Here is a 16,717-nt window from a genome sequence, read left to right on the forward strand (position 1 = left end):
TGTTCTGAGAAACTTGCCAGTAATGACACATGTCAATTTGGCGGTAGCAACTCACTTTCCCAAGCCGGAAAGCATCACCCGAGGCCCGCGTGAAGCGGCCGAAACTTTTCTCATCGGACTTCCGCGTTTTGGTTAATCATGTCTCGAAATCAAAAAATGCACATGTCAATTTGCCGGGAGCAACTCACTTTCCCAAGCCGGAAAGCATCACCGGAGGCCCACTTGAAGGGCCCTAATATTTTCCCATCGGACTTCCGTGTTTTGGTTAATGATGTCTCGAAATCAAAAAATGCACATGTCAATTTGCCGGGAGCAACTCACTTTCCCAGGCCGGGAAGCAACAGCCGAGGCCCGCAAAAGGCGGCCGAATATTTTCTCATCGGACTTCCATATTTTGGGGGTTAGATTCTCTCCCGCCATCCAGCCCCCTGGCCACGGGTGGCTCGCTCAGTATCAGCCCGGGCCTTGCCAATTTGATTAATCAGTTAGCCATGCTCCAGACTCGGCCTCGCCTTTTTCATTTATGGTTAATGATGTGCCCAGGCTCGGACTTAGTCTCTCCAGCAGCCAAAACTTTTCACTGGTTAATGAGGTGCCCAGCCCGGCATTAATCTCTCTCCCCAGCAAGCTTACTTGGTCGGCCGACATTTGGATCCATTTTCGGGGCTTAATCCGGTCGAATACGGTCCCTTACGCAAGGGGAGCCGAAGCCCCGGCCTCTGCCAGGCGTCAGGCTGCCATTTTTTAAGCCCGACCAAAAACCCGAAAATTGGTTAAAAATGGAAATAAATTTCCACCCAAAAAGGGTTAAAAGTCGGTTGGACGGCAGCCCGGGTCGGTCTCTGCAGACCTGGAGGCCCTAGACAGTAATCTGGAAATCAGACCAAGTCTCAGAAAACCACCTCCTACCATTCTCCAGGTACCCCGCCAACCCCCCCTGCCAGAAATGACAAGTGTCAAATCAGCGGGTCAAACGGCCAGCTCTATCCGACCAGGAGCACCCAAATCGCCGCAAATGGCCCTTTTTTTTTGCTTCATCGGGACTTCCATCTTGGTTAATGATTTCCCGAACTCCAACTCATAAACTATGTTCCGAGACACTTGCCAGAAATGACACATGTCAATTTGGCGGGAGCAACTCACTTTCCCAAGCCGGAAAGCATCACCGGAGGCCCGCTTAAATGGCCCGAATCTTTTCCCATCGGACTTCCGTGTTTTGGTTAATCATGTCTCGAAATCGTTAAATGCACATGTCAATTTGCCAGGAGCAACTCACTTTCCCAAGCCGGAAAGCATCACCGGAGGCCCGCAAAAGGTGGTCAAATCATTCTCCTTCCGTATTTCCGGTACAACTTTGAACGGCCATATCTCCGCACTCCCGCGTCGGAGCCAAGCCGTTTTTACACCGTTAGACGCGGCTTCCCATGCCCGTTCGAATGCCGCCCTGCTCGGCGGCAAAGGAGAATTTTTTTAATGTTCGGCCGATTACGGGAAAAAAAAAGTCCGCTCTGAACTCGGATTTTTCGGCTTTAATCGTTTCGGAAATGGTCCCTTACGCAAGGGAGCCGAAGCCCGGGACTCTGCCAGGCGTCAGCCTGCCGTTTGTAAGCCCGTCCGAAACATGAGTTCCCACTTTTGGTTATCCAGTTGTCAATTTTAAAATTTCAGTTTATGAGTTGCCATCTTGGTTAATCATTTGTCGTTCTGACCTTTGGTTACCCATTTGTCGAAGTCCAAATTTCAGTTCATCAGTTGCCACCTTGGTTAATAATTTGTCGTTCTGACTTTTGGTTAACCAGTTGTCGATGTTCAAATTTCAGTTAATGAGTTGCCACCTTGGTTACTTATTTGTCGCTCTGACTTTTGGTTACCCAGTTGTCGATGTTCAAGTTTCAGTTAATGAGTTGCCCTTTTGGTTTATGATTTGCTACCTTGACAACTCATTAACCAGTGTTTCAGACAATGCACAAGGCCATTTGCCGACCCCAACTCGGTTCCCCAAGCGGGAAAGCAGCACCCGAAGCCCCGGTAAAGCGGCCGAATCCATTCCCATCGGACTTCCATCCCTAATGTTAATGCCCAATATTCAGTTATTGAGTTGCCTCCTTGAAACTTCAGTTATCGAGTTGTCCCTTTGGTTATCCAGTTGCCACATTGAAATTTCAGTTACTGAGTTGCCTCCTTGGTTTATCATTTGTCGCTCAGACTTTAGGTTATCCAGTTGTCGATGTTCAAATTTCAGTTGCTGAGTTGCCTCCTTGGTTAATCATTTGTCGCTTTGACTTTTGGTTATCCAGTTGTCGATGTTCAAAATTTCAGTTAATGAGTTGCCCTTTTGGTCTATGATTTCCTACCTTGACAACTCAGTAACCAGTGTTTCAGACAATGCACAAGGCCATTTGCCGACCCCAACTCGGTTCCCCAAGCGGGAAAGCAGCACCCGAAGCCCCGGTAAGGCGGCCGAATACATTCCCATCGGACTTCCATCCCCAATGTGAATGCCAAGTATTCCGTTAATGAATTGCCTCCTTGGTTAATCATTTGTCGCTCTGACTTTTGGTTAACCAGTTGTCGATGTTCAAATTTCAGTTAATGAGTTGCCTCTTTGAAATTTCAGTTAATGAGTTGTGTCTTTGGTTAACCGGTTGTCGATGTTCAAATTTCAGTTAATGAGTTGCCTCCTTGAAACTTCAGTTATCGAGTTGTCCCTTTGGTTATCCAGTTGCCACATTGAAATTTCAGTAACTGAGTTGCCTCCTTGGTTAATCATTTGTCGCTCTGACTTTTGGTTAGCCAGTTGTCGATGTTCAAACTTAAGTTACTCAGTTGACTTTGTCTTTCTCACTCTGTGTATCTCTCTCTTCTCTCTGTCTCAGTGTATGTGAGTGTCTGTCTGCTCCACTGCCGCCCGGCCGAACCGGGTCCAAAGGCCCGCCAGGTTACACACGAAAACCCCGGGCTCGCTTCCGAGCGACGGGCACCCGGCTTCCCAGTGCCGGCCCGACTCCGTTCAGGTACCCGCGGCTGCCCCTTGCCTCTGGCTTGCCCAGGCAGCTCGCGCGTGCAGGACCCGCCCCGCGCCGCCGACCCAACTGACGGAAAGCGGTCTCCAGCCAACGGCTGTACCTCGGCCCGGGAAAGATGCAGCTACTGGTCTGTGCGGCCCCTCCACCTCGTTCAGGTCCAGCTCCCACCTTGCCTCCCCAAGTTATCCCCGATAAGCTGCCGCTGACCGACGGTCCGGCAGCCGGTACGGGACGGCGACACTTTCCCGGGGCCAGTTCGGCAACATCGTGTGCGCCCGAGCCAGGGCTTTCCAACGAGCCGTCCCCGACCGAAATCAGACACGGCAGTCGGGATCGAAAGGCGTTCGACTGACGCCGGGCAACCGGGTCCTAATGCCCGCTCCGTTACACACACGATAACACCGGGCTCGTTTCGGAGCGACGGGCAACCGGCTTCCCGGTTTCGGACCGACTCCGCTCCTGTACCTCTGGTTGCCGCTTGCCTCTGGCTTGCTCTGGTAGGTCGCGCGTGCAGGCCCGGACCCGCACCGCCGTCTCAGCTGTCGGAAAGCGGTCTCCAGCCAACTGCTGTACCTCGGCCCGGCAAAGCGGCAGCTGCACAAGCCTGGTACTGGTCTGTGCGGGCTCGCCACCCCGTTCAGGTGCCTTTCACCTGGTCCAGATCGGACCTTCCCTCCCGAAGTTATTACCGATAAGCGGTCTGGTGAACGACGGCCCGGCAGCCGGTACGGGACTGCGACACTTTGCCGAACTCGCCCGGGACCAGTTCAGCAGTATAGTCTGCAGCAGCCCCGGGGCTTTCCAACGAGCCATGCCCAACCGAAATCGGACACGGGACTCGGGAAAGTAACGCGTTCGACTTCGGTGTGTAAGGCGGCCGAATCCCTTTCCTTCTGACTACCGGCACCACTTTGAAAGGTCATATCTCGGCACTCACGCAGCGGATCGAAGCGGTTTTCACAGTGTTAGACTCGGCTTCGCTTGCCCCTTCGAAGGACAACTCGGCCGACGTCCAAAATGTTTTTTTTAATTTCGGCCGCTTTCGATTATTTATTTCCCGGCTAGCTGAGATCCGACCACCGGCCCCACTTTAAAAGCCCATATCTCGGCACTCACGCAGCGGAGCGAGGCGGTTTTGCCACCATTCGACTTGTCTTGGCTTGCCCTGTCGAACGCCACCCTTGTTTCAGAAAATGCACACATGACCATTTGCCGAGACCAACTCGGTTCCCCAAGCGGGAAATCTGCACCCGACGCCCCGGTAAGGCGGCCGAATCCATTCCCATCGGACAAACGGTGAGTGCCCATAATTCAGTTACTGAGTTGCCACTTTGGTTAACCAGTTGTCGCTCTGGCTTTTGGTTACCCAGTTGGTAATGTTCAAATTTCAGTTATTGAGTTACCACTTTAAAATTTCAGTTAATGAGTTGCCTCTTTGGTTACTCATTTGTCCCTGTGCCTTTTGGTTACCCAGTTGGTAATGTTCAAATTTCAGTTATTGAGTTACCACTTTAAAATTTCAGTTAATGAGTTGCCTCTTTGGTTACTCATTTGTCCCTGTGCCTTTTGGTTAGCCAGTTGTCAGTTTTCAAATTTCAGTTACTGAGTTGCCTCTTTGGTTAATCATTTGTCGCTCTGACTTTTGGTTATCCAGTTGTCGATGTTCAAATTTCTGTTACTGAGTTGCCCTTTTGGTCTATGATTTCCTACCTTGACAACTCATTAACTCGTGTTTCAGACAATGCACAAGGCCATTTGCCGACCCCAACTCGGTTCCCCAAGCGGGAAAGCAGCACCCGAAGCCCCGGTAAGGCGGCTGAATCCATTCCCATCGGACTTCCGTCCCCAATGTGAATGCCAAGTATTCAGTTATTGAGTTGCCTCCTTGGTTACTCATTTGTCCCTCTGGCGTTTGGTTACCCAGTTGTCAGTATTCAAATTTCAGTTACTCAGTTGACTTTGTCTTTATCACTCTGTGTATCTCTCTCTTCTCTCTGTCTCTCTCAGTGTATGTGAGTGTCTGTGTGTTCCACTGCCGCCCGGCCGAACCGGTTGCAAAGGCCCGCCTTGTTACACAGGAAAACCCCGGGCTCGATTCCGAGCAACGGGCACCCGGCTTCCCTGTGTGGGACTGACTCCGTTCCAGAACCGTTGGATGTCGCTTGCACCTGGCTTGCTCTGGCAGCCGGCGAGTGCAGGCTGCCCCTCGCCCCGCCCTCTCAGTGGTCGGAAAGCGGTCTCCAGCGAACAGCTGTACCTCGGCCGCGGAGAGGGGCAGCTACACATGCCCGGTACTGCTCTGTGCGGCCCGGCCACCCCGTTCAGCTGCCGTTGTCCTCGACCGGATCGGACTTTGCTTCCCGAAGTTATCCCCGGTAAGCTGCCGCTGACCGATGGCCCGGCAGCCGTTACGGGACGGCAACACTTTCCCGAACTCGCCTGGTGCCAGCCTGGTAATATAGTGTGCGGCAGCGCCGGGGCTTTCCAACGAGCCGTCCCTGAACGAAATCGGACACGGGAGTCGGGAGCGAGAGGCGTTCGACTGGTGCCGGGCAACCGGGTCCAAATGCCCTCCGAGTTACACACTCGAAAACCCCGGGCTCGATTCGGAGCGACGGGCACCCGCCTTCCCGGTGTCGGAGCGACTCCGCTCTGGTACCGTTGGATGCCCCTTGCCCCTGGCTTGCTCTGGCAGCCGGCGCGTGCAGGCTGCCCCTCGCCCCGGTCTCTCAGACGTCGGAAAGCGGTCTCCAGCCAACGGCTGTACCTCGGCCGAAAAAAGAGGCATCTACACACGCTTGGTCCTGCTCTGTGCGGCCTCGCCGCCCCGTTCAGCTGCCGTTGACCCCGACCGGATCAGACTTTCCTTCCCGAAGTTATCCCCGATAAGCTGCCGCTGACCGACGGCCTTAAGCCGGTACGGGATGGCGACACTTTCCCGAACGCGCCCGGGACCAGCCTGGCAATATAGTATGTGCCAGCGCCGGGGCTTTCCAACGAGCCGTCCGCGAACGAAATCGGACACGGGAGTCGGGAGTGAAAGGTGTTCAAATGCCGCCCGGCCAACCCGGGCAAACATCCCCCGCCGTGAGGACCCCCCGGGCTAACTTCGGAGGAGCGCCCGCCCGCCCGCCACCGGCCTTTCGAAACAGCCCAGCCCAGCAGCAAGTCCCAGAAGCAACGCCGGAAAAAAACGCCTTGGCCAGCCAAAGCCATTGATACACTGCAAAGAAGACAGATTAAAACCGCTCACACTGGAGATCGGCCGATCAACTTCGCTTCCGAGAACGGACACTCGCCTTGCAAATACAACTCACGAACCCGTGTTGCAGACAATGCACATGATCATTTGCCCACCCAAACTCGGATCTCCAAGCGGGAAAGCAGCACCCGACGCCCCGCTAAGGCGAGCGAATCCATTCCCATCGGAATACCGTCCCCAATTTGAATGCCCAGCTTTCAGTTAATGAGTTGCCTCCTTGGTTAATCATTTGTCGCTCTGGCTTTTGGCTATCCAGTTGTATGTTTTCAAAATTCAGTTACTGAGTTGCCACCTTGGTTTATCATTTGTCGTTCTGACTTTTGGTTAACCAGTTGTCGATGTTCAATATTCAGTTCATGAGTTGCCTCCTTGGTTAATCATTTGTCGTTCTGACTTTTGGTTAACCAGTTGTCGATGTTCAAATTTCAGTTACTGAGATGTCTCTTTGGTTTATCATTTGCTACCTTGACAGCTCATTAACCAATGTTTCAAACAATGAACAAGGCAGTTTGCCGACCCCAACTCGTTTCCCCAAGCGGAAAAGCAGCACCCGAGGCCCCGGTAAGGCGGCCGAATACATTCCCATCGGACTACCGTCCCCAATATTAATGCCCAGTATTCAGTTAATGATGTTGCCTCCTTTAAATTTCAGTTAATGAGTTGCCTCTTTGGTTAACAAGTTGTCGCTTTGAAATTTCAGTTACTGAGTTGCCTCCTTGGTTAATCATTTGTCGTTCTGGCTTTTGGTTAACCAGTTGTCGATGTTCAAAATTCAGTTACTGAGTTGCCTCCTTGGTTTATCATTTGTCGCTCTAACTTTTGCTTAAGCAGTTGTCGATATTAAAGTTTGCAGCCTAACCACCATCTCCAGTGTGACCACACTGGATCCATGTTCTGCTGTTATTCGAGCTGGCGTTCACCTGCTCTGCCACCCTCAGCCACGGTTTGCTGGGGTGGCTTCTTCCTCCCCGAGGAGGGGAAGAGCACCTCCCTGCTCTCTGTCGCTCCCTCCACCAATGCCTGGAGGGCTGCCTCGTCAAAACTGGGGGATGCTTTACTCCGATGTGTCGCCATGATTGGTGATGGCAGCAGCAGCTGCCAGGGCCAATTTATCATAGCCAATCAACCTAACCTGCACACCTTTGGACTGTGAGAGAAAATCGGAGCACCGGGCGGAAACCCACGCAAACACGGGCAGAATGTGCAAACTCCACACACAGAGTCACCCGACGTCAGATTCGAACCCGGGTCTCTGGCGCTGTGACGCAACAGTGCCAACCACTACGCCGCCGTGCTGCCATCAGAGGCGAGCTTCCCACCTGAATAGCTCTCTGGCTAGTGGTTCCCAAACGTGGGGAATCAATTGGGCTGTTAAATCAAAATTGCATCAATTTCCCACATCGTGCAGAATTCGTGTGGGAAACAGGAAATGTGGGGAACACGACTCCAACCCGCCCCCGTAGCAAAATCCAGCCCTTCGTGTTTCCCACACGAATTCTGAACGATGTGGGAAACTGATGCAATTTTGTTTTAATAGCCCAATTGATTCCCCACATGTGGGAAACCCTAGCCTGAGAGCTTTTCAGGTGGGAACCTCGCCTCCGATGACATCATCACTGCTGCTTCATTTAATGGCTTCCACAAGCCTTGCTCACTTCAGCAGATTGCCAACTTCTGGCCCTGGCAGCTGCTGCGAACATCATCAGTCATACCGACACATCGGAGGAAGGCATCCCCCAGATTTGACGAGGCAGCCCTCCAGGCATTGGTGGAGGGAGCGAAAGAGAGCAGGGAGGTGCTCTTCCCCTCCTCGGGGAGGAAGAAGCCACCCCAGCAAACCAAGGCTGTGTGGCTGAGGGTGGCAGAGCAGGTGAACGCCACCAGCAATACCATCAGGACATGGATCCAATGTCGCAAACGCTTCCATGACCTTCTGCGCACTGGAAAAGCGAGTATGTTGTTCCCATCACTCTTAATCTGATCCCCATTGCCTTTCCTCACCAGCTCTCAGCTTTACCAATCTCTTCCTCCACATCCCACTTGACACTGACATCCATGCACCCTTTCCCACTCCCTCTCTCTCTATGATCACATTCACCTAACTAATGGACTATGCAGCCCTCACACTCCCTATCACTGTCATGCTATGAAAGCAACATACATCACATAGGGAGGGCCGTTGGCCTTGCCATCTCACTCCATCTTTCTCTCCTTCTAAGCATCTATGCCATCGATTATCTACACTCACTCATTCATTCTCGCTCAAACTCCACTTGTCTCCCCCATTGCAGGAAAAGAGAGCTCACAACCGAGCAGAGCGAGCCAAGACAGGGGGAGGGGCAGCCTCCTTAGCCCAGCTGACCCCATGGGAGGAGGCGGTCCTGGAGATCGTCGGCATCCAGGAGGACACACAAGTGGGGGACGGAGAGACCGGTGCAGCAGAGCAAGCTGGTGACAGCTGAGTTTTCCAACTCTCTCAATTGCATTGCATGACTCGCTGATAATGATTTGGAAGCTCTAACAGATGGACCTTTGATCATCTGCAATAAGCACTGTGCAGGTAACACAGGCCTCTCAACTCTGACACTTTCCTTTACTCCCCCACAGGTCCATCGCAAGCTCCCGTCTCCAGGACGCAGGAGGAGGTTCAGCCTCAGCTACCAGACTCCTGAGAGGAAGCTGCAACCTCTGAGGGCGCAGCGTCAGCAGAACGCAACGCACCCAGCACCAGCGCAGACACTGACACCTCGGTGGGACCTTCGGGACATAGAGTAGTGTCGTCACCTGGTGTATCACAGCTCACAAGTGAGCCTCAGCAGATGGTGGAGACAGGGACAGCAGTGGAGAGTCCTAGTCGGAGGGCGCAGCACTCTCCCAGCTCGGCTCAGCTGCATGTCGACCCTCTGCCTCTGGGTCCATCCACAGTATCAGCGGTGATGGCACTCCAGGAAAATATGCAGGAGTCTCTGGCAGGTTTTGTCTCCAGGGCTGCTGCGAGTGTGGAGCGAATGGAGGAGTCCGCCGCTAACATGAGCAGAGCTTTTGTGGAGTCATTGGCGCATCAACGCATTACCACGGAAAGGATGGCAACCTCCGTGGAAAGGCTGGCTACGGCCATGGAGGAGATACGTCGCGCGAGTGTTGAAAACATGGTGAGTGTTCAGACTAGACTGACATCTCTGGAGGAGCGATGCGCATCTAGTGAACTGAGAAACCAGACCTTCATGGCAGTCCCTCTGAGAAGGACTGCCAGTCCCGACACGGGTCCCCATGGCTCCCCTGATGTGCAGCAAGGTGCTCTCTCGCCACTTGCAAGCGCTGAGGGGGACCTGACCCATGAGAGGGATGATGGTGGCAGAGAACAAGAAGGTGGGGGCTCCTCTCCAAGCGCTCAAACTTCCATGCCACTGACAAGTCCTCGGTCAGAGCCCCACCTGAGTCAGCACCCAAGTGAGATCGGCTTCTCAACCCCTGCACAGCCGCAGGAGCAGCAGACTGCTGCGCAGCCCTTACAGGCTCGCAACCCCAGAGGACACCCGCCAAAGTTGTCCAGACAGGAGCAGCAAGGAAGTGAGCAAGGGGCCTCCACATCTGCTGATGCCACTGGGGTACCACTACGTAGGAGCACGCGTAAGAGAAATAAACTGCACAAATAGTCACAAGGGTAGTCACTTGGGTGGAATTTAATGTGTTATGGCTGAAAGCCATCAGAATAATGTGATTAAAACATCTGTTGGCTACTGCTGTAGTTGTGGCGTGTGTCATTTCGCGAATGGGACTTTCACTTTGAGGTCAGTATGGTGGTCACATCGCTAGAACTCAGCTGCTCCCTGGCTATTGTCAGTGCTCAGGTAAAAGGATGCGAGGCACTAGTCCCTCATGGGCGAGGCTCAGCAAATCTGGCCACTATGAGCGCATCCCTTGCATGCCGGCCACCAATGTTCTCGTGCACTGCTGCCGCTGGTTGATGAGCCTCTGCAAGATGTTCATCTTCGCTCTCCTCCTCCCCCTCCTCCTCCTAATCTGAGGAGGATATGTCAGGAGCCACTTGGTCCTCGGCCATCTGCAAGCCACGACGCTGTGCCATGTTGGAAAGCACACAGCAAACCACAACGATTCTGGAGACCCTGGCTGCTGAGTATTGCAGGGCTCCACCTGATCTCTCCAGGCATCTGAAGCGCATCTTCAGCAGACCAATGGTCTGCTCGATCATGGCTCTGGTGGAAAGGTGGCTGGAGTTGTAGTTCTCCTCAGCTGCGTTGGATGGGCTCCTCAGCGGCGTCAATAGCCACGTCCTCAAGGGATAGCCCTTGTCTCCAAGCAGCCATCCGTTCAGTTCGTCTGGCGGACTGAATAGCGGAGGCACAGTAGACTGGCACAGTATGAGGGAGTCATGGCAACTGCCAGGGTACTTGGCACAAATATGTAAAATTTCCTCCTTGTGGTTACACACCAGCTGAACGTTGAGGGAGTGGAACCCCTTGCGGTTGACAAATATACCAGGATTGCGATGGGGAGCCTTAAGGGCCACATGTGTGCAATCAACGATGCCCTGCACCCTTGGAAAGCCTGCAAGATTCGCAAATCCAACCGCTCTCGCCATGACACTTGCAAGATCCTTGGTGAAATGGATGTGATTGTGCGCGATGGCAAAGAGGGCATCGGTTCCCCGCGTGGTGCTGGTGTGTGCGGCCGCTTGTGAGATGCCGCTGATGTCTGCTGCTGATCCCTGGAATGAGCCTGAGGCAAAAAAGTTGAGTGCGATGGTGACTTTGACGGCCACTGATAAGGGGTGTCCAGCTGCTCCTCTGGGCTCCAGGTCTTGCTGCAGCATTGCGCAGATGTCAGCCACTATCTCTCGCGAAAGTCGGAGCCGCCTTTGGCACTCCCGCTCAGACATGTCGAGGTAGCTGACCCTGCGTCTTTAGACCCTGTTTGGGGGGTATCTCCTGCGCCGACAGACTTCCATGCGCTGGCCCCTTCTGGCCTGTGCATCCTCAGGTGGGGCAGCAGCAGCTTGGCGCAACTGTTGTTGCTGCTGCTGTTGGGCGGCCTCATGTAATATCCAGAAGGGCAGGCCAAAAACAGCTCCCATGCTTCTGGTAGATGCCTCAGTTGAGGAAGCGCTCAGTGAAGGTGGCGAGAGGGGTTTCCCAGGAGGTCACACTGGAGATGGTTGTCAGGCTGCAAACTTCCAGAGCTTTGGGAAGCCTTCTGAAAGATCCCCCAGACCTGCGAGAGCAAAGTTATGCCACCTGCAATTAAAGCCTGTTCAAATCTGCCATTTAATGGTTGAGCTGCAGCTGCTACTCCACAAGCCAGTTGTGCTCCCGCCAGGTTTCAGTTGTGTGTTTCCCACCAGGCGTGTTTCACGTGGGAAAACGATTAAACTTGCAACTGGATAGGAAAATGGGATTATAGAGCCAATTGAGGGCTTGTTAAGGGCCTTAAGGGCCTATCCCGCCTCCTGGAGGCGGGACGGAGTCGGGACCAGCAGACACGAATTTAGGAAAATTGCATGGAGGCGGGTTTGCGCCCGCACGCCAGTTTTGCGATTTTTTCCCCCACACGTCTCCAATCCCGCCTCCACGGCCCTAGCAAAATCCAGCCCGAAATGTGGGGAACACGATCCAAACCCGCCCCCCGTAGCAAAATCCAGCCCATAGAGTCCAAGGGACAAATTACAAAGGGATATTGCACAAAATCGGGTTTTTTGCCCTGGAATTTAGAAGCTTAAGTGGTGATTTGATTGAAGTATTCACGATATTAAGTGGAACTGCTAGTGTCGATAGCGAGACGTTATTTCTGATGGTTGACCCACCTGGGAGTAGGGGCCATATCCTCAACATTAGATCCAAGCCTTTCAGGAGAGAAGTTTGTGTGACAGAAATTTGTAACACACTTCCACAAACAGCAATTAAACCTGGGTCAATTGTCAATTTTAAACTTGAGATTGAGAGATGTTTGTTAACCAAAGGTATTCAGGGATCTGGAGCAAAGGGATATCGATCGATGATTTAATTAAATGGCAGAAAGGCTGCAGGCGTTAAACAGCCTGCTCCTGTTGTTATTTTCTTTGTTAAAGGATCAAAGCGCGAATGTAGAGTTGAGTATCGCAAATTGAACGCAGCGCCCGAACAGGGACTTGAACCCTGGAACCTCAGATAAAAAGTCTGATGCTCTCCCGACTGAGCTAGCCAGGCTTTTGCAAGCCCCAGCTCACAAAAGTACTTTCATTGGCTGCAGTGCATCATTGTATCTCCTGCAAATTCAATTTACTTGTCCATAATCCAGCCTGTACAGCACATTTCTCCCACAAATCCAGAGTGACTGCCTCAGACCGCCATCACTTCAGAAATATTAACCCACCCAAAAAAGACATGCTCTTTAGCAGCGGCGTCAGATGTGACAAGTGCCGTCCCCCAGATATCTGTATTAGATCATCAACTTTTCACCGTATTTATGATTGACTTGGATGGAGCGATGGAGCACTGTAGATCGTATTTTGAAGATCGCACTAAGTTAGACGGTCCGCTCGTCGTGCAGTTGGGAAATGGATGTAACCAATCGTCAGAGATAGACACAGTAAGCCGGCAAAACAAAGTCAAATCGAGTTCACTGTACGCAAGTGTTACACCACCCAGTTTGGAACAACGCAAGATAGTTCTGAGTATTTTCTAAATAATGGGAAGCTAGTAACTGTTGAGGACCAAAGAGGTTTATGAGTCCCAGTTCACAATTTATTATTAGCTTATAGACATGGAGCAAAAGACATTTGATAAAGTCCCGCATATGGGACATTGGGCTAAATTTGAAACGCATGTAATTGAAGGCAAATTATTGACCTGGTTAGGAAATTGGTGGCACGACAGGAGACAAAATTTACAGATGATGATCAGGTACATTAATTGGCAGATTATGACGAGTGGTGTCTCTGATTGATCACTTTTGGGGCCTCAACTAATCACCGATTTCATTAACGACTCACTTGATGGGATTGAGAGCCACACATCCAAGTTTGACGATGACAAAAAAGATAGGCGGCATTATAATCAGTTGAGATGGAAGCAAGAAATTTGACCAGATATTCATAGATTAAGTGAACGTGCAATTTTCTGGCAAATTGATTTAAATATTAGCAAGTGTGACGTGATCCAATTCCGATCTTTTTAGGAGTATTTAGAATACACTCCTTATAATGTTAAGCTGGAAACAGCTGAGATCCAAATAGACTTGAGTCCCTGTACATATATCATTAAATGGTCATGGACAGGTACAGAAAAGATTGAAAAAGCTAATTGAAAAGTGATACTTATATCTGTAGGATTACAATATAAGAGGGTGAAATTATGCCACAGCTATACAAAGCACTGGTTAGACCACAGCTGCGGTACTGTGTTCAATTCTTGGCATCACAGCTAGGAATGTAGTATTAGGCTTAAAAAGTGAAGTGTAGATTTACCAGAAGGAGACATTTGATAAAGTACCGCATAAGGAACTTTTAGTTAAAGTTGATGTTGTTAGGAAATTGTTTGCGCCGCAGGAGACAAAGTTGATGAATAATGATCAGGTACATTAATTGGCAGCATATGACGAGTGTTGTCTCTGAGAGATCACTTTTGGGGCCTCAACTATTTACCGATTTTATTAACGACTTACTTGATGAGATTGAGAGCAACCCATCCAAGTTTGACGATGGCAAAAAAGATAGGCGGCATTATTGTACATTGAAAATGTACGTTTTTGCTATGTAAGCTTTGGCAATATGGTTCTCTGTAAACTTTCATGCCAATAAAGCATTTGAATTTGAATTTGAATTTGTGAGAGGGGGGGGAGAGAGAGAGAGAGGGGGGGAGAGAGAGAGAGGGGGGGGGGGAGAGAGAGAGAGGGGGGGAGAGAGAGAGAGGACTGTTTAAAATTAAGACTGTTTAAAATTAATATTGAACGTACCAAATGAAGTACAAAGACTGTTTAAAATTAATATTGTTTAAAAGTAATATTGTATGTACCCAACAAATGTCAAATCGATTGACACCTACAGAATGTTTGAAAATGTACCTTTTTGCTATGTAAGCTTTGGCAATATGGTTCTCTGTAAACTTTCATGCCAATAAAGCATTTGAATTTGAATTTATACGCAGTTTAGATGGAAGCAAGTAAATTGACCCCATATTCATAGATTAATTGTATGAACAAATCTTTGGCAAATTGATTTTAATATTAGCAAGTGTGCCGTCATGCTTTATAGATCTAAATTGGCGGGTTTAGAATACACTAAATATAATGTTAAGCTGGAAACAGTTGAGTTCCAAATAGAGTGAAGGGCTCCTGTACAGATATCATTAAATGGCCATGGACAGGTATAGAAAATAATTTAGAATCTTAAGAGGTGATTTTGTTGAAATATTGACGATAGAAAATGGAACTGACAGTGTTGACAGATTCAGCTTGTTCCCAATGAATACTGGGTTACTTGACTATGTTAACCCCTATTTACCCATAGTGCAGGTTTAGCTGACTGAAGCACATTTGTGGACTGGAAGACGCCACATTACTTATCAAACTTCGGAATGTTTGTGTTCACAGACTCAGTAGAGCCATTGTCTAAACACGGCCTGCCCTCCCAGTAGATGAGAGTACAATTAACAACCAACATTGTTACAGTCACAAGGTACATGAATTACTGCGGCCTTGTAGCCATCCTGCTTGTTCGACAGTTAAGGATAACGCATGTTTTCTCAAACTATAAACTATGCCAACAACGGGGAAGAGATAACAGCAGGAATGTGGGGAGTAGGATGAAACAACTAGCACCTGTGACTGGCATGATCAGAGGGTACCCGAGTTCAATGGCTGGGCCCGACAGTTGAATGACTAACCACTTAAACCAATAAAGAATAACTGTTGTGACACTGTACGTGTGCCCCCCATTCTGTAGTAGGTGGGCGTTGCTTATAGAATTGTATAACTTGAATGAACAACTGCTTGTCCCCCGAGAGTGCATCCCTAGTTTAATGAAGCTGCGTGGCTCTCCCTTGTGCACAAGTTCCTCTTAGTTGTTTTAATAAGTTCTGTACTTGTCCTCAAATCCATCTCCGTCGACAGTTTCTCCATATTCGAATCTAACACCTTTGCAATTTGATATTGCACTTCAACTGACGATAATATTGCAGTGCAATTCCATTGCAAAGCTCTGTTTCATTGCAAATTCCTATTATATTGCAAAGTGAAATTCCATTGCAATGTTTTCTTCATTGCAAATGACGATCATATTGCAAGGCGATATTGCATTGTAATATGCTTTTGCATTGCAAATGCCGATAATATTGCAAAGCGATATTCAATTGTTATGTGCTATTGTATTGCAAACGACTATTATATTGCAAAGTGATATCTCATTGCAATGTTCTATTGAATTGCAAATGACATTCATATTGCAAACTGATATTCCATTTAAATGTTCCATTTCACTGCAATGACTATTCTGTTGTAAAGAAACATTCTATTGCAATGTTCTATTGCATTGCAAATGATGATTGTATTGCAGTGATATTCCATTGCAATGTTCTGTTGCAATGCAAATGACTACTATGTTGCAAACTGCAATACCATTGCAATGTGCTATTGCATTGCAAATGAATCTAGTATTTTAGTTAAAATTCCATTGCGAAATCTATTGCATTGCAAATGAATATTATATTGGAAAGTGACATTCCATTGCCATGTTCTATTGCATCGCAAATGACGATCATGTTACAAAGTGATATTCAATTGCATTGTTCCATTGCATTGCAAATTACTATTATATTGCAAAGCGATATTCCATTGCAATGTTCTACTGCATTGCAAATGGCGATCATATTGCAAACTGATATTCCATTGCATTATGCAATTGCATTGCAAATGACTATTATTTTGCAAAGTGATATTCCAGTGCAACGTTCCATTGCATTGCAAATGACTATTATATTGCAGTGAAATTCTATTGCAATGTTCTATTGCATTGCAAATTCGTATTATGTTGCAAAGTGATATTCCACTGCAATGTTTTTTTCATTGTAAATGGTGATCACATTGCAATGCGATATTCCATTTCAGTTTGCTATTGCACTCTAAATTACTATTATATTGCAAAGTATTATTCCATTGCAATGTGCAATTGCATTGCAAATTATATTCTGGTTGCAAACTGATATTACATTGCAATGTTACATTGCACTGCAATAACTATTCTGTTGTAAAGAAATACTCTGTTCTAATGTTCTATTGCATTTCAGATGCCGATTTTTCTGCATTGATATTCAATTGCAATGTTCTGTTCCAGTGCAAATAACTACCATGTTGCAAATTGCTATTCCAATACAATGTGCTATTGCATTGCAAATGATTATAATATTGCAACTTAAAATTCCATTGCAATGTTCTATTG

The sequence above is a fragment of the Somniosus microcephalus genome, unplaced genomic scaffold (assembly GCF_052327205.1).
Source record: "Somniosus microcephalus isolate GS21.2 unplaced genomic scaffold, FLI_Smic_1.0 unresolved_chr5, whole genome shotgun sequence".
Classification (NCBI taxonomy): domain Eukaryota; kingdom Metazoa; phylum Chordata; class Chondrichthyes; order Squaliformes; family Somniosidae; genus Somniosus; species Somniosus microcephalus.